The sequence below is a fragment of the Hirundo rustica genome, chromosome Z, assembly GCF_015227805.2.
Source record: "Hirundo rustica isolate bHirRus1 chromosome Z, bHirRus1.pri.v3, whole genome shotgun sequence".
Classification (NCBI taxonomy): Eukaryota; Metazoa; Chordata; class Aves; order Passeriformes; family Hirundinidae; genus Hirundo; species Hirundo rustica.
Window position 1 is genome coordinate 61,500,382 of NC_053488.1, and position 27,558 is coordinate 61,527,939.

Below are 27,558 nucleotides of genomic sequence, written 5' to 3' on the forward strand. Positions count from 1 at the left end.
GTTTTGGTTTAAGTTTTTTGTACCTAAGGGTAGATTTTTCTCATTGCTTTCCCTCAAAAGCTCAATGCTTGAATTTTTTTCTTTTATGGGTAGCATAAACTGAAGACAGATTTTGTTTACTTCCTTTTACTAAACTTCTCTTGTTAAAAATGACTGATGATTGTTTATCTTTTCTTTTGTGCTTTGAACAGATATCAAATCCCATGCTTTGAGGAAGGAATATAGAAGGGGATCATGGATTTATCATCATTCATCACACACTTCATTGTGCATGTGTGTGCCTGCACTGCAAACTGAGACTGCAGATAAATTCATTTGTCTCTTTGCAGTGAGCTGTAATTAGAATTCTGACTGGCTGAAAAGTGACTGTTCATTACACTGCAAAACTACAGAGGTAGATTTACTTTTTCTGGAGGCTTTTCAAAAATACCACTTGCACTTTCTGGCATACACTGAATAATAATGACATAGCACAATAGTTTCTTAATATTTTGCAACACAATAGCAAATATGAGCCCATGTCATCCACGGAGAGCCCACTGGGTTAGGTAATGTATTAACACCATTTGTTTTGGCTCCATCTGAAAGATCTTACAATCAAGTAAGATCAACATATGTCCTCTACAGTCTTTATTGCGTCACCCCAGTGCAGACGGCTTCCTAAAGGCACAGGCGGAGTGCCCCAGTATAAGCAGCATCAGCACGGAGCCAGTGGAGTAACTCTGGTGCTGGCCACTCTTTGGTTGATGGCACACAAGGATGGCCACTGTTTGTGCCCACAATCTTCGGCTATTATCTTCGTCCCTTACATATGCTAAAAGCTGAGTCAGCCTCAAAAGATACCAGAAGGGAAGATAGGTAAGTGCCTAATCCAGAGCCCCAAAATGTAGGGGGGACCTTAATGAGACTACCAGTTCCTTTGCAACACAAATGGGTTCTTCAAATACAGCCAAGGATTTACAATTGACTGTCTAGTCCTTGAAATAATTTGAGTAACCTTCCAAGCCTGTTCTGTATATAGCAGATGCAAATTTCTGTTCCCTTGCCTGCAAACATCTTGAAGGAGGAATTCTTCTAGGTCAAACAAATTACTTAGCAGCCTTTGATTTAAGGTGTATTCTTCCCTGTAACAATATCAAATTCTTACCTTTTAGGCTGGAATATACTGTTCTTTTAGGAGTAATTTTCTTTAAAATTTGAACAAAATAAAGGTATACTTTTAAAGGAGAAGAAAATAAAGCTCCATGTCTGTTGCTAAAGAAAAAAAAAAAACAACAACAAAAAAAACCAACCAAACAAAACAAAACAAAAAACAAATAGAAAAACACTGAAGTGTTCTTTCTTACCATCTTTAATACTGAGGCCTAAAAATGTAGAAAATGTATATCTGGATCAGGAATGCTTTTGAAATTCCAGTAATCATTTTTTATTATTACTGGATAAGATTCAGTTAAGATTCTCTTTTGCTCAATAGGGTTATCACATTAAACAACTCTGTGTATATGTGAAATACAGCTGCTAGGGACTATTATTCAATTCTGTTTTCCTAGTGGTGTTTGTTTTATAGATACATTGAATGAGTTTTGAATCATATTAAAAATCAATACAGGGAAATTTGGGAAGTTTCAGTTCTCAGTGTATAAGAACTTGTGTCTGTGTGTGAATCACTGAAGGGATGTAAAGTATAAATCAGGATATTTAGCAGAATGGAAGATGGAGAGTGGTGCTACAATACCTCAAACAAAGATGCAGGTTTAATTAAGTCTGGTCTTTCATCCTTTGCTTTTCTCCCTTTACGCTTTTTTTGGCCAGGAATTCTGTATGCTGCAGCACTGTCCCCTTGACACCTTCCAGAGGTCCTTTGATGTCACAAAGTCCTTTAGAAAAAGAGATTTTTAATGTTTCTATTACTGTTCTAATGCATCAGGTGTACCAGGCCTACTGTACCATTTTGTTAGCCCCTTCCATTTGTTTATCTCACCTTTTTTTTTTTTTTGCTTGTCCTGAACTGTAAATGTCTAAAGGCAGAGGATGTCCTTCTGTGCTGTACTCATAAGGGGCCAAAAGAGCCATGGGTTGTTCCCTGTGACTGTGCACCCAAAGTACTAAAAGTTACCTATGTGGAAGACTTTCTGTGACTCATGTGGAAGAATTTCTGTGACTCATATGGAAGATACCTGGGTGTTACAGAAGCTGCTGTCAGAAGGACTGCTGTACTTCACAGTGGGAATTACTCAATCCGTCCTGAAAATTCTTAAAAGAATAATCAAAGCAAATCTGCTGCCAGCCTTAAAACTTGGAAAAAAGGAGATTGAAACCTTGCAAGAAAACTCACACAGATGCTGTGATTTCTACTGGAGGATAAGAACTTACCATGCTATATTTGCACTTCAATTGAGTGTTAAGATTAAAACAGTTTAATAATTGAAATAAAATACAATGTAATACCAGTACTAATGATAGTAGTAGTAGCCGTAGTAGTAGTAAAGAAAAGGAGAGAGAGAGAGAGGAATAAAACTTAGGAGAAAGAAGTGATGCACAATACAATTCTCACAACCTGCTGACCGATACCCAGAGTGTTCCCGACCCATAGAATCACAGAATCAACTAGGTTGGAAAAAATCTTTGAGATCATCAAGTGCAACCTATGACCTAAAGCCCTCTTATCAACTAAGCCATCGCAGTGGGTGCCACATCCATTCCTTTTTTAAACACCTCCGGGGGCATTAACTCTACCACCTCCCTGGGCAGCCCATTCCAGTGCTTAATCATGCTTTCTGTAGGGAATTGTTGACTAATGTCTAACCTGCATTTCTCCTGGCACAGCTTAAGACTGCTGAGCTTAAGATCAGCAGCTCCTGGCCAACTCCTACCCCCTCAACCGCACCCCCCCCCGCCTCCCCCCACCCCCTTTTAAATACTGGACAAAACATTCTATGGTGTGGAATATCCATCTGGCCAGCTGCTAAGATCAGGTGTCCTGGTTATGCTCCCTCCCAGCTTCTTATGCTCAGTGCCAAAGCAGGGGACACTAAAAAGTCTTTAATTTAGGGTAAGCACTACTTACTAATTATTGACACTATTCTCATACTACATCCAAAACACAGCATAGGATCAGCTACTAGGAAGAAAATTAACTCAGTCCTAGCCAAAACAAGAACACACTTCTTGGTGTTGCAATGCCCATGAATGCCTCCCAGATGACTGAGTGACCTTAAAAAATTTGCTAATTTCAAGGAATTCTCAATAAATCTGTTTATGATTAAAAAATTACAGAACTCACTCAGGTAGGAAATTCAGTGTTAAAGGTGCCACAAATGGAGCAAGTGATTTCTCAAGTACTTCTGATGTAAGGAATCTCTATGTCACTGACTAATCCTTGTCATAGAAGAATAGCAAATAGGCCTACATTTTATTCACAGATGACAGAGATAGGAGGAATGAAATCATATAATCCCTTTGTTATAGTAGGAAAACCAGCAAAATCTAGCAAGTAAGAGCTCAGTAGCTTCACCGGTTTTTCACTAAGCCTAATCAGAATGAGTTTCTCATTTTAAATTTTGCTGGTTTTAGTGATTTGCTCTGTAGTTGGACTTCACATATGCCGTCATGTAATGCTACTGTGTGCCAACGCTGGAGTAGATGTACTGTTCATTCCTGTTCTTCAAGGACCACAATAACTGTGCAGCTGCAACACAAGCTCAAGCACAGACCCGTGAGATATGCTTAGCAGATAAATCACTGTATTTGGCAGTGGTTTAAACTAATACCCTTGCTCTGAAGCAGAGTCCTAACACTAAGACAGTAAGGCACTGTTCAGGGAGAGCTCAGAGAGCCATTTTTGCCACTGCTGAGCTGCCTGGTGCCTGTGCAAAGGATTGCAACCTGCTGGAATTGCAGCTCCAACCTGATTGCACTCAGAGCTGTAGGCTAGGTTTCACAAACAGCTCTAATCTTAGCCTCTTTTTGGACAGTTTAATTACAGCTTAACTACAGATTGCACACATGCAGTGTATATTAAATACCAGACCACGCTGACTGATCAGCTGTAGCCTCAGCAGATCAAGTAACCAACATCACTTTAAATAAACTTCCTATACTATGGAGTTGGTACTGCTATTTAAATTTTTCAGTGAATATGCCCTTCATATTACTATTTCAATTCAGCAGTCCTAGAAAAATCCTTGTACATTCAGGGAGAAATATTATATACACTTTACCAAATAGAAAATTGAATCAATTCCCTCCATAGCTGATTAAATATTTTTCTTTTTTTTCAGTGTGTTTTATTGTGTATCAAATTATCCTCATCTTACCAACATAAGTACGAATTCTGGAGAAGCCACATGTAACATAAAGTGCTTTGGGATAGTACACAAAATATGACATGAATGTGAATAACAGGTTTGTGATCTGTATATTGCTCCATAAATGATTTGATTTTTTTACTCTCATGACACTTTGAAAAGGGTGGTAGGAAGCTCTTTAGATATTGAATATCATTTCCATAAATAGCTGCAAATAAGCATGAAAAAAAAATTCTGAGCTGCAAGAACTGGCTTTGGATTCAAAATGCAGCTTGAACACACTGAGAGCTTAAATTTTTGTGTGGCTTCTAGACAGGCTTGTGTTGAAAAATAGGATTTAGCTTGCTTTAGATTTAAAAATGTGACACTTTGCTAGGCATTCCAAATTTGATTTTGGAAGATTTAGTGCATTCATTTTTTTTGAAATACCAACTGATCCAAAAGAAAAAGATGAGATTTTAAAGTGAGTTGTTAAAATTTTGATGTATTAAGCATGAATAAATTCATACCTGTACACTGAATTTAGGCATTTAAATTATTCCAATTGCAAGTTAATTTGAAAATTCTTATCCCAACTTTTATAACTCAAATTTTAAAAATCCTAAAGTTCTTCCTAAGCCCCAACTTTCACAGCCAAAAATGTTTTATTAACCAAATTTAAATAGTAGTCTATTTCTCAAAGACCCTGTCCTGTTCAGGTACAACAACACAATCAAATGAAGAATGGCTGTAATATGTGGTAGTTTTCCCACACCAACCTCAAAGAACAAGCACTGATAACAATAACAGTCATGGCACCAGGACAGTCTTAGTGTGTGCTATCAGAAAAGAGGCTCTCCAGGGACCCTTAGTTAAATTAAAAGCAGTATACTAGGATATGGTACAGCTGCACTTTAATAGGCAGGCATATCTTTTGTTTCTCATCAAAGCCACCAAGAAGGTTAGGATCACAAATCTTTATTGACCACCAGTAAAATTTGTTATACTAACTCACTGAGGCACTTCATAAGTCTTCCTCCAACTTATCTTCGCAGGTTATACATACCATAAATATTGTTCGTCTATCCGTCTATCAATCAATCAGCAAATGAGGTTGTTTAAACTAATGGTGAACTAACGATATACTGATGGCTCTCTCTGGAAGAATACAGTGCGCTTCAGCTTTGTGTAATAATTGTTCTTCTCTTGCTCTGAATTTGATAAGTAGGTAAAACATACTACGTGATATCGTGTTCTAAGAACATACCATTACCTACTTCTGTATTGGTAGGGGTGACTGTTAGCAAGATTCATCTACAATCATCTTTCTTGTTGCATTTTATTCTGCTGCCATAAGAGCCGGTAAATAAGTGTGTGGCATTAACAGCAGTCCAGCAGTTAGTGTGGATCTCTGCTGTTAGACATTATAGTACACAGCCATTATTTTTTTATTCTAAGGGGAGTTTGGATCTCTGTGTATGCATGTATACTGTGTTAATTTCACAACAGCTTCTCTAAACCAGCCCAGAATGACTTCTTTTACTTACATATTCTTTATGGCCCTGAGTTCTGTTTTGTGCTGGTTCAAGATATAATAATAGTATGGTAATTTCTCTTCCTTCTGAAGACTTGCAACAGCTTTCAAAGCCTGACATAAAATCATTTATTTTAAAAACACTCAGATACTGCTGACCTAAGGTCCAGAGAGGCTGAGTGACATACCTGTAGGAATCCTCTGTTGCAAAGGAATAGTAATGTAGAAAATCATGAAAAAAGCAGTATTTCAATCCTTAAAAAATATCTCTAGGAATAAGACATAGGCTGCAGACACACAAAATATTTCTTAGAGGAACTAACAAGTAACATTTTACACTACACACCTAAATAAAATAGGATTCCACATTCCATTTAAGACCTGATGTTTTTGTCTAGAACATGCAGAAAAATCAATCTGAATTAACTTTTAAAATAGATTGGCTAAACCACTTTAAGTTTCTGCGTACCCAGCTCTCATTTAGAATGTATTAATTTACTTTGGAAGTAAATGTAGTTAGATTGAATTAGGGCCACTTTAATTTTGAATGAGAATGTGTACATAATGCAGTTAAAGTAATCACAACTTTAAATTCACACCCTCAGTTAATTTGTATTAGTTTTCTTGACTGTTCTCAGGCATGAAAACTCTAAATCTCACTGAAGTCAATAAGCATTTCTTCAGATGTGCATTGTTAACTATCCAGATAGAACAGAGCAAGCAAGACAGTCTAAAGAACATGTCCTGGCAGCCAATAATGCTCCGGACACAAGGTGAAGGTAGAGTTTCCTATCTAGTAAAAACTATGGTGAAAGCAACTGTGTCTTGTGAGCAGTATGATCCAGTACCTGAATGCTAAAAACACCTAAAATCACCTCCTGCCAACATTTCATTATAGCCGTGGTAGCCAGATTTTTGGTAGGGAAATAATGTTATTAAAATTGACTGCAGTGGGTTGCTCCCCCTTGTCAGGCAACATCACCTATGACAACTGAGAGGCATATAATGGACCATGGGTGCTGGCTGCACATGCCAAATTTCCTCCTTTCCCTGCACACTTCCGGTCTTAATGACCTGGTTTGTTGTAGACCTGATGGCCACCTCCTGCCGGCTGTGCCTGTGCTATGTACAGCTCACTTCTTTCAGGAGTTGCAAATGGAGAAGTTTTAAAGAGCACTTATGTGATCTACAGAAAAAGCAGTGGGAGATGCGAAGGAGGAAGACGGGGCAATGCAGTCTTCTAATAGGTCCCATCTTTACCCTTACAGTGCAGATTAACACTTACATGACAACAATCCACATGCCAAGTGAATGACAGGATTTCTGTACAGAATCTCTGCTATGAGGTTACCGAACATAATGGCTTCTTGACTGAGAAATGCTAAGGTATGAACATGAAGCAAATCACTTGGCAGTAGCTGCATATGGATAACAGGCTTCTGAGAAGCGAGAGAAACCAGATGTCTGGCTATCAGGAGTTGGTTGATTGAGATTTGCTTTTATGCTTGCCAATTGAAAATATGGTAACACTGTGAATCTCAAAATTTAAAAATTAAAACTGGATGGCTTGCAGTGAATTTAACTGTGTTTGCTATTTCAATAAGAGGAAAATTTACCAAAATATTGTTAAAAAATTACTGAGTTGCAAACACTGCTATCACAGATTTTTTTGAAATAAGTTGAAGGCACAGGCAATTCTGATTAAAATACTTTTAGCAGAGCTAATCTACTTCATTTTGGCTTCATTTTACTTTTAAAGGTTGTAATTTTAAAAAGTTGCATGGAAATAGACTAAATTCTTCTTTCCAACAGATGCATCAGATTTGTTATGAGGAAAGACTTTTTTAAAACTGTTTTGGCTTCTGTCTTAATCTTGCATAATATGAAACACAAATCCTAACATTTCTATTTTTAACACATAGAAACCACCTGACAATTTCAGCTTAACATGAAACTGCGCCTACAGTAAAATGAAAATTTATAGCAGGTTACCATATTAATAAAATATAACATTCTAAATCCACACTTACACATTTGAATATAAACCAATCTTTTTTTAGAAGATCAACATTATTATATTAAAAAAAATCAAAATGTTTTGTATCCATAGGCATATGGGTAATTTGTTTTAAGTAAATCAACCTTGCTTGTACACAAGTTGTTAGTGAGAGAAAAGAAGGAAAATGTAGCTGATAGAAAGAAGAATGTATATGTAGAATGCAATGCATGACAGATTACTTTTTTGCTCTTATTGTCAATTTTTTCCATTTCCTCAAGGGTGTCATTTTAATTATTCTTGGATACTAACCAATTTCAAGCCAATAACAAATTTCTCTCAGCAGTAAGAAACAAATTAGGGAAATGGATTGTAGGCAGCTTGCTCTTTTTGAGTGTTTCAAGTCTGTGATCCTATTTTGTAGTTCTAGCCTGGTTAAAAGTGTCTAATAGGTCATCAGAAGTTTCATGTCTATTCACTCTATAGGAGTATGAGCTCCAGGCAGTACTGGCATCCTTTCACAGATGTGCCTCCCACTCTCCTCTGTGAAAACCGGCCAATAGGATTGATCCTCCTGGTTATCAGTTCAGCAGTGGAAATTAAATACATTATTATAAAGATTTCCCCTGATCTGACTAAATGTTGTTTATACCGGCCTATTCTTGTGAGCAGTTTATCAAAGGAAAATGTTCAGCAATCTTTTAATTCAAAAGCTGCATCTTAAGGTGGAGGAAACTTCATGTACTCCAGGGCAAATCATAATGAAAATTTGAGGTTTAGAAACATCATTTTAATGGCAAAACACTTATTTTATCCTTCCCTATTTCATTTAAGCCATGGGATTTCTATTATGATTATTTATAGTTATCATTTTGGCTCCTCTGAGCAGCAATGTCTTGGCTTACTTGTCTTCTCTGCTCAGGATGAAAAATGAAGTTTGAAAGAATGTTCATTACCTTCACGGCATGTGTTGACTGCACTGATTCTTCATCTGCCAAACTGCATATGCTGGCTTCTGGCTCATCTGGAGACCTCTGTAACTAAAAGTAATTGATCAAATTAATTCTAATGTAATCCCACACAGACCCTGCTACCACTGCAACTTGTTAACCTTATATGCAAACTGTTTATTTAAACTGTCTGGATGACATCATGAAAATTACCTTCAATACATCAAAAAGCTATAAAATTAAAGCCCATTTTAACATTTTTTAAAAGCTATTACTTGTGTTATGCTAAATTTTCTCTGAAAAACAGAATTTAGAACCTCAGCACTTACAGAATTAATTTCAATTCAGTTGGCCCTACTTCCCAAATAATTGGATTTTCCCCCTACTCTTTAACCACAACTTTCAAATTATTAAGTTTATCACAGTAGCTTTGTACACAGAGTGAAGTAGCAGTTGAAGGATTTGAGCAGCAACTTTCTGACCTGTGCACTCCCTTTTATATCATATAATTGCAGAACGGCCTGGGTTCAAAGGCACGTGGAAGATCATCTAGTTCCAGCCCTGGTGCCATGAGCAGGATGGTGTTTCTCATTTTTGGATTTCGTGGACTTTTACATCTAGGTAAACTCCCTTATAGTTCCATAGCGCACCTTACAAACCCCAGTCCACCTATTACCTCCCTACAGCGGCTACAATTTCTGGTTATGCAAAACATTAAAGCAGTTCTGATAAGCACCTTTGCAACTGTTTGCACCACCCTGTGTATTTCCTACTTTCATACTGGCTGCTGGAGGTAGGGTGCTGTTGACACCAGTAATAAATGCCCTGTGCAATGACCTGGAATAATCTGTGAAAGACAAAATGTGTCTGATCACTCTGTCACAGCACAACATATAATTCTGTATAAGAGTAACTATTCATAAACCATCAGAAATGCCAAGGGTACCTAAGACAACAGAAAATTATTCTCATAACAAAGCAAGAGTGAGGATGTAAGTGCACATATGACTGGTAGTGATTTATAGGTACAGAATGTTCCCCATTGATTCAGGATCCCAGCTTCAACTAGACACAACACTGAATTAAAGGCAGCACAGCAGTCTCAGCTTCAAGATTTCCTATAATTTGTCACTTTGGCCCAAGCACTTAGCCATGATGAAGTTATATATATATATATATATACACACACACACATACATATATACACACACACACACACACACACATATATACGTTGCATAATATTGAAAAAAATGTGAAAAGCAAGTTTAAAATGTCATAAATGTATTAACATGATCATTGAAATATAAGGTAATACCTCTCAATCCTTTGCCTTCATCACTAGTGTTTAGTGGGGTAGCAGGTAAGACGTTCCAGATCTTACAGTACTACCTCAGGGTAAATATTTAATGCTTAGTAAACATAGCTTCTGAAAGGGCCCTGTGAAGACTATCATGGGAGCACTCCTGGGAAGATAATACATTATAACCCTGTCCTGTGATTATTCTTCTGCTTAAAAAGCAAAATTGCCTTTTGTAGGTAAGCCAGGCTTATTCTCATAGCCTTTCATGACAACTTTTTAAATTCTCTTGGCTCTAGGCTACTAGATAGTTTTCCCAAAAGACCACAATTGTAGCAGAAAGGATATAACACTCATTAAAGTTTGCAGAATTGCTCAATGCTATATACCACAATCTATCTACTTAGAGCTAAATGACAACTTTTCAGTTTAAGATTTTTTCTTAAAGCAAATACTGAGATGCAGCCTTTTTACAAAACTGTAATTTCTTTTTCAGATTTAGGATAAATCTTACAGTCAAAATGAGAGAGAAAATTACAAAATTATGCTTCTTTTCTGGGACATAGGAGTCCTCAGTTCAAGTCCACACTCTATTTTATTTGTCTTGCAGTAACTTAGGAGCACAGTTTCACCCTTTTAACAACGAAGGAAGGTAATGTGATGGTTGAAAAAATATATTATTCACTAAAAAATAAAAACCATGCTAATTTCTTGTTATTCATGCAAATAGCTGCGAAGAGAGTAAGATACCAGGCAATAATAATATACACAATGCTTTAGCCAATTATTGAGGCTATCTGGATGTGAAATGTGAGGTATGGCAGTTATTTTTAGTTTACATTAAACAAATACTAACTATGGAGAGTTATGGCTCCATTTAATATACCAAAATTCCCAAATCTGGTTTGTGTGCTGGAGTTCTACCCTGTTTTTCTGGTGGGTTTTTGAAGGTGATTTTTGAAAAGAAAGAAAAACAAAACAAAAATAAAAACACGGGGGACAGCCAGAGTCAAACACCTTCTCAGTGGTAGTGGCAAATGCTCAGTTTATTGAGGGTACACAGGGTTCTTTTATACATTTATCGTTCTTGTGCACAAGCTGTTCACACGGCATTTTACTCCTAGCTATTGGCTGGTGTTATCTGCATAAGCACTCCTTTGCAGTTACCTGTTTACACTTTGCTGAGGGGAAAAGCTGGTTCTCAGGCTCAGTGTCCTGGTTCTCAGGCTCAATGTCCTTGACAGTGCTAAAACAGCAGAACTTTCCCAGCATTGTCAGGCCTCTCTGTGTCTGTCTCCAAAAATCCTGCTACAAGTTTTTGTTTGTTTGTTTGTGGTTTTGGTTGGTTGATTTTGATTGTTTGTTTTTGATTGTTTGTTTTCCCCTTATTGGTTCGCTTTTGTAATAAAAATGAATATGTCTTTCCCACAGACCTTTCTCCAAGTACAGACATTCACAGTAGTCCAGTGATCCTTTAGACCTCTGCTCAGGTTCTCTAATACCTCAGATTAGATCCTCTAATACCTTAAGAACAAAATTTATTTATTGACAACCATAGTAGGCTGCCTTCTCCAAGCCCTTGGTAATTGCTAAAAATCATCATTCAATACCTAAGGAGGGAAATGTAACAGGCTCTCCTCATGAATAGTGGCAGTTAGTTAGAAGAATTTGAAAAACATATCCCTCAAGTGCAAAACTGTGTGTAGGAACTGCAGGTTCCACCTTGACGATCCAGATGATGGCCCCATGATAGCAGGGGTAAACCAGGCTGATGCAGAAAGCACAGAGCCCACCACAATGTACTAGCCTGCAGGAGAAGCAAATCCAAGTGTTTTCAGTCTTACAAAGTCAACAGGTCACTCTATCTATTTTTCAGCTGAGCACATGCACAGGCTGGCAAAGTTCCCTACTCGCCCAATCTTTCTTGATTTCTTTCCACACAGCTCGTAATTCTATATTAGTCTTCTATAAACAGTTCATGATAGATACAGGCACTTTCTGTTTATAGCTAATGATTCCTCAATGCTTTGTGAATGTATGAATTCCTCTTGCTTTTTAAATTTTGAAAGGGTAACTAATCCCACAGAAATATTACTGCAATAAAAAACTCAGAAGATTGTATTTATGGGCACATCAGTTTCAAGTTCTTGATGGATTAATCAAGAAAATTTTTTGCAAGAACTGTAAGAAACAAGGGAACAGGATTATATTTTAATTTTTCTCTAGAAAACAGAAGCAGTATAGACTACTTTTTTGAAAGTGCCACTGGTTTATGCATCATTGCACTTAATAACTTATTCTAGGTATTAAATCTGTCACATTCCTTTGACTTAGAATAGAATTGAAGAATTTACAGCCAGAGACCCAAATCTGACCTGGCAATTTGAAAGCATAACAGAGATATGAATCCAATTTTTCTCTGTCCACACACTGACACACATACCTTGTATCAAAGAAACATCTGAACAACTCATATTTAATATCAGACTGAAATTATTACAAAAATGAGAGCGTGAGGCTTATTAAACACTCATTTGCTGAAGAGACTTCACTCCCCAAAAGACATCACCAACAGGATGTAGTGGATAATGTTAAAATTTTCTTCAAAGGACAATAAATTTGGTCTGCTCTTATTTTCCACATTCCATGCCTTCCTATTTTAGAAAAAATACTTTCTTTTTTGACTTTATGTAAAAAAACCCCTAATGCACTCATCTTTGCAGATATCTTTGTAACAGCAGCATTATCAATGCTACACTAGTAAGATGCAAAGGATTAGTCACCAGTTTGGTTTGGGGATTTTTAATGTAACAGGATTGTGTGAGAAGAAAGGATGAAAATACAGCTTTGAAAATCTCATTTTGTACTGTGTGGGGGTTTTTTTGCTTGTGTTTTTTGTTGTTGCTGTTTTTTGTTTGTTTTGGGTTTTTTGTTTGTTTTGTGGGTTTTTTGTTTGTTTTTGGTTTTGTTTTGTTTTGTTCTTTGTTTGTGGGTTGGTTTGTTGGTTTGTTGGTTTGGTTTGGTTGTGGTTTTTTGTTGTTGTTGTTTGTTTGTTTGTTTGTTTGTTTGTTTGTTTGTTTGTTTGTTTTTTTCCCAAAAAATACAGAGCATCTTGTCTTCTGCTTGGTTATACTGAATTTTACATTTGAAGCAATGACTATTAAACACTGAGAGCTGATGACTTTTCTTGAAGATGTCAGAACAACCGTCCAGAGATGGAAGACTTTCATATTACCAAGTAAATGTAAAATTATATGTGTACGAAGTGGCACTGAAGCAGGGAAATACCCTACCAAACACTTATGGTCATGGCGAACCTTATGTTTGAGCAAGCAGGAAGGCAAGGAATCAGAGGAGTGTGATGAAGGTGTACATGTGCGGTGGGCCAGGAAGGCCAGGAAGGCCTTTGAAGGCATGAACTCACTTTCCAACTTTTTCCCAGGTAAGATTTATTCTTCAAGAGGGTGGAAACGTTCTTGTAAAAAACCCAAAAAACCACAAGGTCAGGCCCTCACCTCTTCCCAAATGGCAGCAGGAGATAGGCTGTGGCAGTAGCAGGGAACATCTCCTCCCACTGCATACTTGTGGAGTAGGTCCCAGCGTTATCTCACCCCCCGGGCCATCCATGCCATCCATCAGTCCTTATCTCTCTGTGGGCCCAGCACTGCCTCGAGCCCCTGCTGATGCTGCCGGGGCTCCAGGTCGGCAGTGCCCTTTGGGGCAGGGAGAAGGAGGACTGGGGCTCCTCCCTCCGGTCGCATCCCCATGTCCTGAGCTGGCTGAAATGTCAGTGCACACGTACAGGACAAGATCCTCTGAAAAGGGACAGAAGCTGAGGACTGTGACATGTATCAATGACGTTTAGTTTCCATTTCTTTGAGGCTCAGATGGAAATATCTAATCTCTCAGGATGTCTGCACATTTTCCCCCAGCAGCCAAAAGCCTGCAGGCTGGTGCATCACCTCATGTCAGAGGAGGGATGTTAAAAGCCCTGAGGATGCCAGCCTTCTCATTGTTTTCTTGGGATGATATTACCGTATCTCTTTATAAGAGCTTCACTGTGGGACTGAGGATGGAGTAATTTGCTCTTCAGGCGTTCACACTTCTCAACAGAGAGAAAAAAATGAAAATAACTTGATATTGCTTACGCAGTGAGCAAAAACGCAGGAAGGGACTGTGCTTTTCAGATTTTATATTCAACTCTGCTACTCTCTACTTAAGTCAGGAGCTACAAGTATAGTTTAAATCCTTAGAGGGGCAGCTCCTAGATTACAGGAAAGCAGGAAGATGGTTTGCTAACTAAATACCTTTTTTGATTTCCAGACAAGGAAAAGGGAAAGGGAAGGACAGCCAAAACAAAAATTAAGGGTAATTACAAAACAGTGTAAAGTGGAAAAAGAATGCTTTTACTCCCCATGGCTGGCAGCAAGATATTTCAGCTGCCAGGTATGACTGCAAGGGAAGCTGAGTGTCAGATCTCAAATATATATACACAGCAGAAAAATCACTTGGTTTCCAATTGATTAGTCTTTACGTATGTACAGTGAAAAAAAGGTAACATTTACATTTTAAGAGTTCTGGTGAAATTTCAGAAGTGGAATATATACAGAGATATGAGGGATTAGGCCCTCAAGACTGTACACAATTTTTTTGTGACTGCTAAATTGTATAATATAATATAATAAATATAATATAATATAATATAATATAATATAATATAATATAATATAAGGAATAGAATAGAATAGAATAGAATAGAATAGAATAGAATAGAATAGAATAGAATAGAATAGAAGTAATAACATTGTAATATTTTATAACTGACTTTCATTTTCAGCATAGTAGCTCATTCTTTATAGACTCCCCTATGGGATTCCTGATTTGGTCAGTAAGGGAAACTGAAACCACTTAAATAATAGCTTCCTAGAGCACAGGTCCTGTAAAAAAATATTGTTGAAGTCAAAATATGATACTAGCATTGGACATACCCAGGGAATTAAACCACAGGGATTAAATTCCCAAAGGGAAGTAATTTAGTATTTTCCAGTGCTAGCTCATCATGTTCATTACCAGTTTGTTCCACTAGGAAATGACAATGCTGTAAGAGGGGGTTTGAGATGTCCCTGACTCCATGAGCAAGTACATCTTCTGCATTTTACAAATGCTGGGAGGACTGGACGCTGCTGGCTTGCTCTCCAATCTGTTTATTTGCTATTCACAGGACATAGAGGCTTGCCTCTACCTGCCCTAATCTCCTGAGTGGATCGTGTGCCCTCCTCACATCAGGGCTACAGCAGCTGCCTCTCACTTATGTGCCAAAGTGGTCCAGCCCACACACTTCTCTCTGTAGCGCAGCTATTCACTGTCTGATGTTGGAGAGTGCGTAGGACACTGGCCAGTGCCAATACAGGGACCAGAAGCAAGGTGTTTTGGGCCCCACTCCCAAGTCTGAATTTTCTCGTTTACAAGGATTGGACATTTATCCAGAATTGTGCACTCTCTGCTGCAAGTAAAGCAAGGATGCTCTGATGTAAACCATTGCCTAAGTGTTAAACACTAAAAAGGAGAATAATAATAATAATTTATCATGTCATATAATTGAGTCCAATTATTGCTAAAAGTATCTCACATGCTATTAAAAAAACTACTTTCAAAATCCCTGTGTTTTCCCAATAGGATTCATAGCCCTCAGTTGATTTTTAAAGTCCTGGTTTAGAATATTCCCATGAGGGAGAAATTTTCTTTCTCTTTTCTGTATTTAATGACCCACTTGTCCAATAAAATAAGAAAACTTCCATTTTCAAATGAGGGTTTTATGTTTTAACTTCCTTCCATTTAAGAAACAGAATTAATTTCTGAGTCATACATAGGAATTAATTTTAAAAAATTAACTGGAAAAGTTCAGTAAAGGAAAAGTGCAGCTTTGAATTATCAACTTTATAAATGAGAGAAAAATATAAGATTCTGTCAGAGGACAATATTATGTAGTAAAACTGGGAAGTTTACATGACACAATGCCAGAAAACACAGATGTTGACAATAAAACCCGCTATGGAGTAAAATTGTTCAGAGGTAATTTTTCTAAGGAGAAGACAGGAAGTGGTTGAAAGCAACATAATATTAATAATTTGAAGGTGATAGTTTTTGACCCTAATACATTGTTTTATTCTGTACAGGTAAAGGAATATTTTATGCAGACATTATGAAGCAGGTTTATGCATCAGTTCAGTGCTTCAGTGCTGAAATTGCATGCAAGAAGGCAAATGCAGAGAGACCCTGTAGACCTTTGACACTTGGAAGACTGGCTGAGATTTATGTGATGTGGGATTAGACTGGTCCAAAATCGAAGCACAGAAGGCACAGAGTACTCATTGTAAGAGGACAATGCTTGGCTGATGCAATAGCTGCATTAGAACTTTTTTTTTTTTTTTTCCAAGCAGCACACTGAAGAAATCTTGAGGAAATCTCTTGGCTAAGAAAAGAAGAATGTTAATATTCTTTTCCTTTCGCTGACACAATCCTTATGAGAAGCTGTTACACCAGTCCCCAAAAGGAACATGTGTACAGGCTGGGCCTTATTAGAAACAATGTGTTTCCCCAAATTGGCAGGGCTAATGAGAACATGTAACAGTAAATTCATTTATGAAAACATTTAAGAGCAAGAGACAGGAAGAACAGGGAGTGTCACTGCCAGTCTGCTATGAAAAAGCCTGAGCTGGAGAACCCTGTTTAATCTTTTTGAATCCCTTCCAGAGTTGGGTTTGAGCGAGAGACAGATTTAGATGATTAATATTTTCAAAGTGAGTTAAGAAAAGACTGATGACAATCTGATATACTTTTATTTGAGGATTTATTGATAGCATACTACTGATGGGAAAAAAAGTAGAAATAACTCCATTTTATGCAGTTTGGGTTGATCTGTGTCTAATCACTAGGATATTTTTTGTCTTTATTGTTTGGTCTCATGCTGGAATTATTCCCTGCTGCAAATGTTTTTTTCTGAATTTGTGGACAAGTACCCTAGATTGAAGGAATCTCTCTGGATTTCACTTTTTTCGTTTTTTTTTTTTGTCATTCACCCCCCACCCCAATATGTGTTAAATGTGTTGTTTGGATTACTACTATTGCAATTACAGAGTCTTTGATTAGAGGCTGCTATTTCCACAGATACAAGAAAGGTTTCTGGAGTGATGAGCCAGCTCCATACATGCCCTTCAGTCCGTAAATAGAACAGAGATAGGTTTTGTAGGAGAAAACATTGAAAGACAGCCAGATGGCAAAGAGGTCTCAGTTTGGACTTTTCCAGGATTTAGGGTAATGGACTCAGAATAAGATTATAAAGTGTTAGAGGGCAACTCTTACCTTCTCTGCCATCTCCTGTCAGTGCCGTATGCTGAGGACAGCACTGTTTAACAAAATGTATGGTCTATATAGGTGTCTATTACTGAATAGTGTTTTTTAATGTAACACTATATACAAGATTTACCACAAAATAAAGAGGAATTAATAGATGGAACTAAAAGCTCAAGCAGCATCTTAGCTTTTGACATTGCAGGCTGGCCAGATCTTCAAAATAAGCCTATGCAGATGTCTTAGAGAAGTGGGCCTCTCTAGGAGTGGGGAATTCCAATCCCTTCCCTCCATGTTATTATAATTTGGAAGATAAAAACCCCCAACTTTTCAGTCAGAGCTATGGGGAAAGGAATAACAGTCCTTTACTAGTAAATATAACAGGACAGACAAACAACAGCAGCAATTATAATAATAATAAAACAGAACCAAGAACCCCGAGGGGCTTTGTCTCACAAGTCCCAGGCAGTCTGATCTCTTGGGACCCCGAGAGCACCAAGCCAAAACTCTGGAAACTCCGGGGTCTGATGACTGGAAAGGGTGGGTTGTCCCAGCAGGCAGGGGGGTGTCCCGGCAGGCAAAGTGGGCAGTGCTGAAGAAGCCGCGGTGGCTGGACCCAGGCTGACCCAGATCCAGCAGGGCAGGCGAGGAGCTCTGAACTCCCGGGCACTTCAGCAGACGATAGACCGTGGATTCCACACCACTAGCCGTCGCTTGACCGTCCTTCCCCAAAAAACCGAGAGCAGCGAAACCACCACCCTCAGCTCCCGGGAGCCTTTCCCTCCCCCTAAACTAAGTGATCCACTTCTTTTGTACGGGTCAAGCACCCTTTAAGCATCAGTATTTAGTCTCCTAGCAACTTATGGGGGCAAAAATTCCACAGGAAAACTTAACCCCCAACAGCAAAATTTAACCTCATCCTGGTTATAAATTGTTCATTGTAACAGAGTTATAACAGTTAAAACACAGGTTGTAAGACAGAATGAAATTATGTCAGAAAGAGACAGGAAGCAGGAATAGTAAAATAGAAGCTTTATGAAATTCTTGTCTGGTGGGTTTTTATTTGGTGGTGGTGTTGTTGTTGTTGGTTGTTTGTTAGGGGTTTTTTTTGGTTTTTTTTGTGGGTTTTTTGTGTGGTTTTGTGGTTTTTTTTTTTTTTTTTTTTTTTTTTTTTTTTTTTTTTTTTTTGTTTAGTTCATTGGTTGGTTGGGGTTTTGTATTTTCAGGATTTTAAAAAGTTACTTTTTGTTTGGATTTTGAGAATATTCCCTAAGAATGTTTTTTCTCTACTTATTAGATGTTTCTTCTCAAAAGAATACTGAAACAATAAACATGCAAAAAATAAAAATAAAATTTCTATGTGAGCTATTAAAAAATAAAAAGAAATTACTAAGGCTAGTCATTGAGTCACTATACTTGTCTGACTGAACTAACTAGACAGAATTATAAAAAGTTTTATCCTTCTACTCCGATATTCACCAGAGTCATTGCTGTCAGAAGAGTGAATAGTGTTTTAAGCAGAGACCTATTGTGAGGAATCCTTAAAAAGAAAACCCACGTTAACCCAGCTCTGCTGTGCTGCAAATCCAAGGTTTGTTCTGGGGGTGAAACAGGCAATTTTCCCGTACAGTTTTGCTGTGCTCACTTTACCTTTGCAGGAAATGTCTGGAGTACCCGGTCATGCGCAGGGGCAGCCAGCGCTGCTCTGAGGTACTGCTTGGTGCCTTCGCTCCTGAGCTCTGGTCTCTCAGGAAAAGAGAAGGGCACAGGCAGTAACCCTGTGTTGTACCCCGAAAATGCAGGACAACAATGATGGCCAAGGGATTTAACACTGTGGCAGTGAAGGGCACTGGTCTCTGGGCTGTCACAAGCTTTGCAAGGTTGAAATAGAAATGCTGAGCTGGCAGCAACAGGCATTATCTCCTTGAGCAGAAGAAAGGATTGGGCTGGCACCTGAGAAGTTCCAGGTAAGAGTCACTGACCACCAGGAGCATGGATGGGATGTAGGAGCACAGATAAAAATAGGAGATAATACTGATCTAATGATAGCTTTCCCAGCCATGACAGTACAAGATCCCCTGGGAAAAGAACTGGGATGAAATGGAAAGATGCTCAAAATTACATCTTCTAGAGGGAAGGATGACAAGACGAGGAAGAAGTCAGCTGCACAGCTGCTTTCTAGAGAAGTGCCCCTGTCTGGCAGACAGACTGTTCTTGGGCCCCAAGGCACGGTCTTTTCAGAATGGATGCTACCACGACTGATAGGAACTTTAAAACAATGTGAAACAGTACTGTATTTTCCAAACCTATTTTTTATTAAAAAAACCCTCAGGCATAAAAGCACAGAACAGGAGATGAAAAAGAAGAGAAAGAAGGTTGATAAGGAAAATGAAGAATACCATGGATAGTAGCAGAAGTCTTGCAGATAAAAGCACCAACTAAAGTCACGGATATAGTTTATAGAAGAATTTGAGTGTGTCTGAAGAGAAATTACTGAAACATTTTTTTACTGGTTCAAGAAGCTTACATAATATGCTGCAAGAACAACCACTACCAGTGCAAGAGGCAAAATAACAGAAATAAGAGAAGTGGGCTGGGATAGTGTTCAAGATAGCAGTATTTAAAGGGGTACTCATCTTGGGGAAAATTTAAATAAATAATTATAAAGTCTGGATAAGACATTGGCCTATAAAGCTTTACATATTATACTCCCAGATTTATGCCCTCTATGGCACCATTTCTTATAATTTCTTATATCTTTAGGATTGTTTACCAAAATTAAAGCCAAGGTTACAAAAGACTCTTCTGTAAATACAGCTAGGTATAAATACCTTCTGAGCAAGACCAGTTATCTAAGGAGGTTGTTGATACAAGGAAAAATAAATATGACCTGGCAAAAAATAAACAGAGACTGGAATTCAGAGGAACACTTCTGTTGGAACAGAGAAGTCTGGAAAGAAGATTCAGGTGTATAGTGGGGAAATGTATAATGTAAGAAAATTCTGCTTTGACCAATAACATGATGTTATTGTAGCCTTTAACAGTATTCAATACACAACTTGCCAGATGCTCATGCAAAGTTTGGGTGTGTTCTCTTTATAAATTATTTAGTTTATTTTAATATATTTCAGGTACTAACAATGGAACTGCTGCCACAGAGAAAGTCGCAGAAGCATCAAATACCCAGTACAGCTAAATCACCGGTCTTCAGAGAAAATCACAGAAAGAGACAGAAAAAAATATAATAAGATGCTTCCCTACCAGGAAAAAAAAAAAAAAAAAAAAAAAAATCACCTACTAAAGGGTGGTTTGGGAAAGGGACCAAGCTAATACCACAGGCAGGTAACAAGAGAGGAAAAACCTGCTGTGAAGTATTTCATTTTTGTGATTCTTTAACAATTTACAGAAGAAATGTCTCATAACAGAAGTTTGGCTCTCTTTTGGGAGTCATAAATAAAATAGAACTGTAATCAAAGGAGAGAAGAAAAAAGACTTGGCAGATATTTAATTCTTATTTATGCTTACTTCCAGAAATTATGACTTGAATGTAAACGGGAAAGGTTGCAGCATGAAATAATTCAAACTCTTATATGTTTTCCTGCTGCACCCTGCCTGCAAAGTATTTCCAAAGCCTGATCTGGCTGATTTAATTTACAGCTTTCTACCCAGTGATTAGAGAAATGTTTGAAAAGGTCTTTAGGGGAAAAAAATGGTGAGATATCCCTAGGATTTGTTGCTGTATACTGTTCATCTGTGATCAATACTTTGAAGCTGTCAGGGTCTCCTCCACGGAGAACCTGCATTTCATCCAGGGGAACTGCCATAGAGAGGGTTTCATGCAGGCACGTAGATTGTTCATTTTCTTCATACTGGGTGCAGAGATTTTCGAAGTGTAAGGAAAAATTAGAAAAAAAGTAGTGTTTCTAGATGAAGTGTTAGTACAAAATAAAATATTAACCACCAAATTTTATCAAATATTATTTAAACTTAAATAATAAATCTGTCCACTTTATTGATATCCTTTGTCAGAAGTAGACATGGGACCAATAAATGTACTGAGGAAATTACATGTTTTGCCAGGATACACTGTGAAAAACCAACTGGATTACCCTTGATTTGTCTCTAAATTTAGTTTGAATCCTGTAGGTTACACAGATGACTGGACTGTAAATTGCCTCCAAGGTATTTTCTTATGCTTTTTATAATGAGCAGAGAAAGGCAGGGCTGGGGAAAGAACTGAAGCTTGAGGGATCTGCTTTTCCTCCCTGGTCTCAAGACTCAGTACACTCAACATTGCCCCAGACTGAAAACAAAGCTGTCTCTAGATCAGCTGCCAGCTAAAAGCTTCCTGAACTGACTTCCATTTCAATCCACACCCAAGCCAACACACCCTTTACAGCAGAACTTTCAAATGCCTTGCATCTGCTGGCGAGAGTCTGCTGAAAATTACCTTTTTTCTCAGCAAAGCCAGACATTCCTTGTGGCAGCACAGTGGCAAGTCCTGCCCCATTGTACAAGCACTACGAAGGCATGGGAACTGTGTGGGACAGGAAAGTAGGAATATGCATTTTATTTTTCTTCTGATGCCACAGAGCAGTACTCTTTGTTTAAAAGAGGTAAGCCCTGTATATCTCCTTACCTATTACTTCCCATCCCTTGGTGGTTGTAGCAAGACACAAACCAAATTTCCCTTCTAAAACCATAACGAACAAGTCCATTTGGTTAAGTTCTTCTCACCCAAGAAATATATTGCCATGCTTACATATTGCATACCTTATAGAGGTCAGCTCCTGGACAAAGATGACACCTCTGTTGGATCTGGTAATTCACTTCAGATGGGTTGTGCTGAAAAAATCCTTTTGCAGTTTTACTTCAAGGTCTCCTCCTAGTTTTACTAGGTCTGTTCTGGTCAGTGTCTTTGCAATTCCCTTGAGACAAGCAAACAAATGTGAAAAAAGGGAGTCTGGCTTTGGGGGTGACTATATTTGCTGGACGCCTGGCAGTTAGCTGGGACCAAAGTGGCAATGTGGCACCTGTAGGAAAGAAAGAAGATAGCCCAAAATAAGCCTTGTTTTAAAATGCAGAATAAGTCACAGCATCTTCTGTGTTCAGCAACAAAGGTACAACATACCTTTGCCACGTCAGCTTTGCCACTATTCACTGCGATTAAGCACACCTTGCCCACTCCTGTAAATTCAGAATATGTTGTGCAGTCCCTAGTTCTTCCCTCTTTTCTTAGTCCATACTATGCTGTTCTTATTCCAGTTCATGCATCCATGTCATAGAATCCTTGGAGGTTGATGTCAGGAAGAAACTGCTAGTGATGTCTTTTTTCTAAGGCCACATTTTACCTCTAAGCTCACAGATGGTGAATACCATGGTCAGGTGTAGAAAAGAGTTTATATTGGTTTAATTTAGATTTTGCAATGACACTGTTACAGTACCTCAAAAGTTGAATTTTTTGCAGAATGAGACATGGAAAGAATAAGATTTGCAGCATCCAGGCAAGTTTTCTATACAGTACCTCTTTGCTTCACAAGAAAATGTCTATATTCTTTTGGTATAGAGGAGTAATTAAGCTTTTTCACAGAACCACAGGCACAGCTGTGGCTTGTTGCACCCCCAGAGGGTACAAAATGGCCACTTCTCAATGGCCACTGAACGGCTCCCATGCCATTGATTCAGAACTCAAGAACACTGCAGTGATAACAACCATGAGGAGAGTTCCTTCAGCTCATACTCGTGAAAGACATAAATTCCTTCAGCTAATCCAGATTCAGACAAACAGCATAGGCACAGGCAGCCAAAGCTATGCTATGCAGGAATTTATGATGGTTAGCATAAAATCTTGTCACTGAGTATTTAAGAGGTTAACCTGAACATATGAATTTACTGAGATATTATATTTGCATCTGAAAAAATAATGAATCTGTGTCCCAGTCCAGCCTCTTGCTGGTAAAGTCCCTGCTTTCTGCACGAAGAACTGCAATAGGGCACATGTAAAGGGAAGAGGCAACTTCCCCTAGAAAGGCAGCTGGCTCTTTTTTATCTTTTATGACAATTTGCTTTGCCTTTTCTTTGTTCACACAGAAGCTAAGGCCATTCTGAGAGAGGTTTCATTCCTTGTAGGATGTGTTGCCTGAATATGACACAGCTGGTAAAATCTGATTGGTTGATGTCCTTAGGGTATCTTCAGGATACTGAAACAGTTCCTTTAAAAAAAAAAAAACAGCAAAAACCCAACCAAAGATACATCATCACTGAAGCAATGCAGAACAGCATTCTTCAAAATTTCTTGCCCTTTTCCTTCCACTTATAAAGTCTCTTCAAATAAACCCTTTCCAATCCTACTGCCCAACAAGAAAAGGCAGAAAGGCATAGCTAAAATACTAGCAAGAGAAAATCTTCACTGCTCAGTCAGAACAATAGGGACTCAACATTGCAGGATTGCACATACAGAACATGTATGATAATGTTTGTTACTGTGGATGTGAGTGAAGGACAAATAACTCCTAATATTTTTAATTTTGCTGGTGGTGTCACAGGGAGCAGTTCTGGGACTCATGCATCAACATTCATTGAAGTTTTACTGAGAGGGCAGAACGAAAGAACAAAGAGGAACATAGATTTCAGCTCTTTTGTTGATTTTGCTGACTGTTGGTTACTTCAATTTCCATATGCATTTCTACAGCAGATATTAGTATTCCCAATTGCTAGGAAAAAAAAAAAAAAAAAGTACTAAATTGTTAGATATGCAATAAATACGTAAAATTGAGCCTGATATATAAATCTCTAAGACTAACTTTTGTATTTGAATATTTCCCCATTTCAATGTTGGTTTTCAAAATAGACCACAATTTAACAATATCCATATGTTATTCACTACAATCATCAGAGAACTTTGTCTTGAAACTTCTGTATAGATTGTGTCCCACATACACATAAAATAGTATATTCTTATGTACACACCAAAACACAGAAGGTAACTTGTCTGGAATGGTTTTAATTTTTATTACACTAAAAACAAAGAAACCTCACAAAACCAAAACACCCCAACCAATCAACCAAAACAAAATACTGGCAGAACAAAACAGGGAGATATTTTGAAGTTACTGTGTGTGAATCCAAGCATCTTTAATGTTGTTCTATGTTATAATGTTATTCTTTAATGTCTTTCTCAAAATTGGAGACCCATTCTCTAATAATTTTCTTCCTATATATAAAATGACATCCCTTCTCCTTGGAGGAACCCAGGTTATCTACTGGCTTCAAATGACCTTCATGTATCCCATAATCACAGAAGAACTGAGGTTAGGAAAAAACCTCCAGAGGTCATCTGGTCCAGCTTGCTTGCTCAAGCAGGGCCACTCATAGCCACTTACCCAGGTCTGGAATATTTCCAAGAATGGAGACTCAGACAGTTCTTTGGGAAGCCTGTGCCAGCACTTAGTCATTCCCAGCAGTAGGTTTTCTTACTGTCAAAGGAAACCTCTGCTGTTTCAGTTTTGTACCTATAGCCACTGGTTTTGTCACTGGGTACCACCAGAAGGAGCCTGGCTCCATCATCTTTGCACTCTCCCTTCAAATGTTTGTATACATTGATAAAATTCCCCTGAGCTCCCTTCCTTTCTCCAGGCTGCACAGTCCCAGATCTCTCAGCTTTTCCTCATAGGAGAGGTATTCTAGTCTCTGGTGTATTTTTCAATCAAGGCTTTCAACATGAAATCTCAAGACTTTCAGACTGATCATGTAAGAATCAAATGGTTCTGTTGGGACAAGTATGGAAGATGAAAAGAGGTTCGTGCTGGAAATGTACTGGCTGTGTTGGGAACTAAATTAGACTACATCAATAACTCTGTAAGTTTTGTTCATGCTGACATTATATCTGGTATCCACACAATGGAATTTACTGTAGTTAACCATGATGGAGGAATCAGTTAATTTCCAAAGAACTATTAATGGCATTTATGACTGTTTTTGAATGAAGGGATCCTTTCTTCCTAAAATTACGGACAAAAATAATGGGATATTACAAAGCCAGGATTTCTAAATGACAGCTTTATTTTGGCGAGACAAACATCAATTAGTGAACAAGAGAGCAGACAGAAGGGTGGGCCATGGTGGAAGAATGATATTACCCCGGTGTGCAGTATTGTTAGGTCTGGTAACTGCACAGGCATGAAGAATGAAATCCTGTTTATTTACATTTTTTTTTTTTTTCTGCTTGAGAGACAGCCTAAGAAGTAAAATAAAATGAGAGCCTACTCAAATACCTGCTATGTTTCCCCTTAAATTGAATTTCTCATTTTATCAGGAAGCAATACTTGCACTGATGTTAGACAGGCAGCTAAAAGGTCAGCAAGTTCCCTTGGTTGCCTTTTGTCAAGGGTTTTTGACTTGTCTGTGAATAAAGATCTCCCAGGAGGAAGGCAGACCTGGATTTCCTGTCATCTTGAAGACAGCAATGAATTTGAAAATGTTACAAAAAGCATAAGGGACTTGAAGCACACCTTCAAATGCACTGCTGATGCCAATAGCTTCCCTTGTAAACATGCACACAGAGTTGTTTTGGATTTGTTCTGTCAACTTTTTGTTGTGAAACAAATTGTTATACAGCTGCTTACCTTGAATACTGAATGAATCTGATGGTTTTCCATTACTGCACTAAACCTAATCGGGGCTACAATCTCTTTGGTTTAGCTGTGGTGCCGGTGCACTCCTAGCAGAGGTGGCTGAACCACTTTTCTCTTTCTGTCATGCTCTCCTGTGACTTGCATGGGTGTGTCAGCTCATCCTGCTCAATTACAGCTCTTGATACTCTAAAAGGGCTAAGAGTTGAGGAAGCCTGAACAGGTATCTGGGCAGAAAGAAAAAGCCTTCTCACTCATGAGGAGCATTAATCATTACAGGGAGCACATAGGTTTCTCTCCAATGGTCAGAGGCAGAGCTACAGTTTTTTATCATCTATGGGGACAGAACTCCTGTTCTTGATGAGTTAATAGGGGACAGTTTCTCAGAATTTACTTCAGTTGTTAAAGCCTCTATTACTATTTTTTGTTCACTTAGCTTAGTTAGTGAAACAGTAATGTATGTGAACAACATACTTTAACTGCACACATATTGCGTATGGGAAAAAATTATCCTGTATTTTTACGTCCAGAGACCCAGCCTGTTTTCCAGTGTTATATCATGCAGCTAGTAGTGTAGGAAACTGTTTACTTAGTTCAGAAATTCTGTGTGATACTAAATTTACAAGTAAGAAAACAAAAGCCCTCTGCAATCAGAAAGAGGATTTCTTTCATCCAGTGTTCCCAGGATGCTCAGGAAGTTGCTGCATAATGAGTATTGTTAAAATTTTCACTCTGTACTCATCTAACTACTTACAGATAAATTCTTACTGAAAACAAATTAGTACTTTGAAGTAATTGCTATCTTCCCAAGTTACTGATACATCCATTTTAAGTAGCTATGAAAATAAAAACAAGCAGAAATTAGAGGGTTGTCCACTATTACAAATTATTTACTTCCTGTATATTTGAGAATTCCTTTGTCCTAGGGTGACTGTGTATCCCCAATCATCTGTTGGGTGCAAAGGGGAGGGGAAGTGCCGTTTGTTTTTCCCCAGGAAAACTCTGCTCATCGGAGTGACCTTGAAGCGGGGGAGTTGGAACACGGCAAGACGAAACAAGCTCTGTTGTTTTTTCCCCGGCAGTTAGTTAGTTAGTTTAGTGCTAGCGTAGTTAGACGCTGTAGAATAGCTGAAGCTTTTTGCCTTTTTTTTATTTTTCTTTTTTTGTCCTTTTTTTTTTTCCTTCCTTTTTTCTTTTTTGCCCTCTCCTCGGAACTGTTCCAACCCCTCTGGACTAAGGACCTGGGGAAGCACCGGGGGCTTCCACAGGGGACCCACCCCACCAAGACCAGCCCTGCACATCTCCTTTTCTCCCAGCGCCAGCAGAGACAGAGCGGCGGAGCACAGTGACTATCTTCAAGAGGAGACTTTCTTTAAGTTTGTTATCCCTCCGTAAGCGGCACGAAGCTCTTGTCATCGGGTATTGTGCTGGGAGTGCTTTGCCTGTTTAATAAACAGGTTTTTTCCACTTCTCTCTGAGGAAGTCTTTTCCCGAACCGGTTGGGGGAGGGGA